Raw genomic sequence first — 4,599 nt, 5'->3', positions numbered from 1 at the left:
TCCCCTATCCTAATCCCCTGCCCTCCCCCACCTTGACCTCTTCCCCCACCCCTACTTTCCGCCCCTTCCCCCTCCCCTCGTCGCCCACTCCACCCCCTCCCCCTTCGCTACCCCTGTTACACTCACGGTCATTCTCGGCAATCATCCATCTGAAAAAACTAACACCTAGAAAATACAATACACACAATTGCAAATACAGTACCAAATAAAATGAACATGAAACGAATCAATTTGCTTCCAAATCTACGACGATGGTCACCAGTGAATCACTTCACTAATAGCCAACGAATGCCATCTAGTGGCAATTGGGTTGCTGCAAATTACAACTTTGAAACTGTACAATTTACGTGACGTTATTTTTGCTGCAAATTGCGTACTACTGACGCATACGAGTTGAATTTGAAGCGAGTGAATTGGCTTTAACGTTAATAAATTGGTTTAAATGCTAGTAAGTTAAGTGTTAACGTCTCGTAGGCGCCAAAGTCCCCGGCGCGTGAAACTCGAACTAAACCGCGCAACCAAATTTTCCGCGCGGTTAACAACATATAGACACAAACACCTGAGTACATTGTATGTGAGTACAACATGTAAACGCATAAGATTGTAGCTAGGTACATATATAACCGTTATATATCACACACATATTTATATATATCCGTACACTGTATATACCCTTGCAGCTATGACATGAATATTGTATTTGCGGGGAGTATGGTTGCGCGCTACGCACGCCCAACGTATCGCGCTCGCCCTAGCGTCGACGACGTCATTCAACCTATTATGCGATTGTGCCAGGGTAAACCTGCGAGCCGGACACCCCAACCCCAACTCCCACGCTCTTGGGAGGGGGGAGGTGGGATTTCCCATGCTCTGACCAGCTAAGGTGTTGTCTCACCCCCTGGCACACGCGAACGTAAACCGATCCTGACCCACCCTCTAAACTTGATTCCTAAAGAGAGGAAGCGCACGGCCTGCGCGATGGTGACTGTCGTCGGAGACCACGCGCTGGTGATTGACATGATGCTGCTAGCCCTATATTGAATGCTTAATGTAGGGGCGGTGCGTGATAGGTGTGTATAGGGTGTGTGCTGATCCGTGGGTGTGGCAGTGTTGAAGTCTTGAAGTCTTGAAGTCCTGAAGTCCTGAAGTCTTGAGTTTGAAGTCCTGGTTCCTTGTTCTGTAACAACAGTAAAGACAAAACTGCAATGTGTGTGAGATTATTATTGTGTAATTGTGTAAGTGATGGTGTCACAATAAAAATACCCCGCCCGGAGGACTGCGAACCCGGACTAGTAAGCCTTGTAAGGAACAAAATGTTCCCGACACAAGGAAGCATCATCATGTCAACCTTGGTCAACAAAAATTAAAAAAATTAAAAATTCTTGCGTAAGTATAGGTGATTACATTAGTGAGCAACCCGTTATAGGAGGCATTATAATGGATCATTTCAGTCAACACATTTATGGATATTTCATATAATTTACATTTCTCATGTTTGATTCCAAATATAACAGTTCAGACAGACCAAATTAATTTGATAAAACCATAAAATTGGAAATTTTCATAAACAACAACAAGTGCCGCAGAGCGACAACGCTCAACTGACGTGTACTGTAGCCAGGTATTCTTCTGATAAACTCACTGGCAACCGAATCAAGTGCGCCCTCCTGCCACCGCGTTCGCGCTCAGAGCATATATCTAGGATACTACTAATACAGATCTAAAATCTATGATAGGCTATACCTACTGGTAGTACAGTAGTAAAGATACAGCTATGTAACTTTATTGACTTCGCTATATTAACATGTTATCAAGGATATGCGTCGAGCGCGAGCGTAGTGGTGGTGGTGGAGGAGAGGTGGGGGGGAGGCGGAAGGGGGGGAGGGTGGGGGAGAGGCATGTGGAGGGGCTCTAATAGTAAAAGCAGTTCAGTCCTTTGTTAACAGTCAAAAATCCATGTTTAACCCTCCTCTTGTGGGTCAAAAGGTTATCCGACACTTACTCTTCGCATGTCAGTGGAAAGTACAAGTACATTTCATGTTCCTTTCATACAGCCAATAAAAATGGTAGGTCACCGCTGAAACAAAAAAGTTTTTCAATCGCTCCGTCAGACCATGTCCTCAGAAAATGTCTAAAATCTGCCCTGTGCCCCATTGACCTTTGACCTGTGACTCTAATTTCAGCCACAGTGTTTTCCTACCATGATGCTAACTATCACGAGCCTAGGTCGAGCCGTTTAGATTTGTGCCGCAATTCTGCATTTCCTCCCTATACCTTAAGTTAAGGAGGGAATGTTCCCCCTTCTTTTACACCTCTTAACCTTTGACCTTTGACCCCCAGCTTCAACATTCCAACTCGTTTTCGGATGACCCCCCAGGTCCCGAATATCGTGACCGTACGTCAAACGGTTAAGATTTGTGCCCAACTGTTGACGGACGGACGCACGGACGCACAATCATGCGATTCTACAAGCTGCATCTGACTATGTCAGATGAGCTAAAAAACTTTCTTTCTCCCTCTTTCTTTCTCGACACACACACATGCATGAACGCATGCACGCATATATGTATACATCCCCCATCCTTTACTATCTCTCATACTTTCTCACTACATGCTGCACCTTACAACGTGCCCACAAGACACGCTCTTCCCTAAGACACGAAAAGGAACTACTCACTTTGTATTGCTGGTCCAAATGATAAGCATGCATGGTGTTTGAATGGAGGAAAAGACATCTTGCTCCAATCCCAGCCTCATGACTCAACACACTGGCACCAATTATCCCTCCTCTTATCCAATTATCTGAAAACAGATACCATCAAAGTGACAGAACATGTATAGAGTTGGTTGAAATTGCTGAAAAATTTTGCTTCTGCCAACCAGATAACGTCTTATAATATTGATCAATGAATTTGATACAAACACGTTTATCTCTATATATTACAATTCACTGAATTAGTTTTGATTGTGCCGTAATATCTAGAAAACAAGTCGTCGTCATCTTCTTGGGTCACTAGCAGATATTTAATGGGAGAAAGATGCTGGTGTTATTTACCTTCTTCGTTGTGGATTATCTAGCAGAGCAGCACTCCTTTAGCTATGTTTCGTCTTCCCTCCAATTAGGTCAATGCTGTGGTCAGTCACTTGCACATCTCTACTACATTAGACATCTTCACCGTAACCCTGGCACGGGAGGCTAAACAGGTGCTATGCCTTGCCCAAGTACACCCTGTAGCTAGGGTCGCAGAGGAAGCTTATCTCCTCACTAGTGACTTATGAAAGTCACTCCCTTCTCCAAGCAAACTGGAATAAAGTGCCTTGCTCATGGGCGCAAGAGCAGTAATCAAGGTGGGACTCCAGACTTTTTCCGAATTCCGGACTTTTCAGCCTGAAGTCCTGAGCGCCAATCACTTGGCCGCTGCTCTTCCCAGGTGGCTCTTGCACGGCGATGACACTGTCTCCATAAGTAGTTCAATGGTGTTGGTGGTAGTGGAGTTGGTGATGAAATTAGCAGCTCATCGATCACTGGATCATCTCTTTGCTGTTTTTGTTTGCCTTGTTGATGCATCTCAGATGGAGGGACGCATACATTCAATGGTTGGTAAAACTAAAACCTGGGCAACTTATAGCTTGGGTGGAAGAGGAAGCTCACCTTCTCACTATGGACTTATGAAAGGCTATTCTCTTCCATAGGATATATACATGTGTCGTATATATCTGCATATATATCATGGAATCAGGTATCAACTTGGTTGGGTAGTCTTCATCTGAGGGCCAGCAAAGTTGATGTGACGGCGAGTCATGAGGTTGCATGCAACTGGTATTCCAACTGAACCGAGTAATACTCTTCATTCTTCTTGACTGGTGATGAAATTCCACCCATTGAGGTTGTCACTCGAAAGCTGATGTTCTGGATTGGTCCAAGGTGACATTTCGAGCCGTGTAGTGAGTCAATAGATAGATCTGCCTCCACATGATGTAAGCTGGACAATGGTGTGCATCGTCTTCTGATAAGTCAGATGCTATAGTCATATTTATATACATTGCAACTGACTACACTATTTGTACCAGATCCATTCAACCTAAGAAAAGATTTTTCTCTGAGAGTTCCTTGTCCATGCTTCCTTGTTTTTGGGACACCTGGCGTTACTTTGCTGGAGAAAGGCTGGTGTTCTGGGCTTCTTGGTTACGAATTATATTCTATATATATATAGCAATACTTCTTTGACTGTGTCTCTCCTTCCCACTAGTGTTGTATTTATTATGCGTAATCAGGTGTTGAATTACACAAACAACAATATCTTAGCTCCGACTGCGACGAACAAGTCCCAGCACACCCCACTGCTGTGAGCCCATCTCTCCTGTCTACCAAGATGTCTCTCCAGTTGTTTTCCTTATAGTAGCCCCCATCACATCTGAGATTGTTTGTACATGGCGCAGCCTGTAAATCATAGAGATGGATTAGCAAGGAACGTAGCTTATCGTACCTACTTACACATGCCACCGCCCGTTATCGCTGCTTCCCTCTCGTGCCCTCACTTTACTCTCCTTCATGCCCTCCCTCCTTGTTCTCTAACTCTCTTTTTTTTCTCTGTCTCA

General features: G+C 44.4%; 1 long non-coding RNA gene across 2 annotated transcripts; it reads right to left on the bottom strand.

The window, feature by feature from the left end:
* Nucleotides 1-764: 764 nt before the first annotated feature.
* On the bottom strand, nucleotides 765-3,352 carry LOC106807059. 2 transcript variants are annotated; one of them, XR_001393614.1, is made up of 3 exons: nucleotides 3,056-3,352; nucleotides 2,678-2,802; nucleotides 765-1,177 (listed from the first exon to the last, which is right to left on the bottom strand). It is a non-coding gene; the product is annotated as an uncharacterized LOC106807059 (long non-coding RNA). The 2 variants fall into 2 exon arrangements; XR_001393615.1 differs by having other exon boundaries at nucleotides 765-1,171.
* Between the last annotated feature and the right edge of the window lie 1,247 nt (nucleotides 3,353-4,599).

The sequence above is a fragment of the Priapulus caudatus genome, unplaced genomic scaffold (genome assembly GCF_000485595.1).
Source record: "Priapulus caudatus unplaced genomic scaffold, Priapulus_caudatus-5.0.1 Scaffold193, whole genome shotgun sequence".
Lineage (NCBI taxonomy): Eukaryota > Metazoa > Priapulida > Priapulimorpha > Priapulimorphida > Priapulidae > Priapulus > Priapulus caudatus.
The sequence above is the reverse complement of the archived record's forward strand: the minus strand, read 5'-3'. Positions and strand labels throughout refer to the sequence as shown.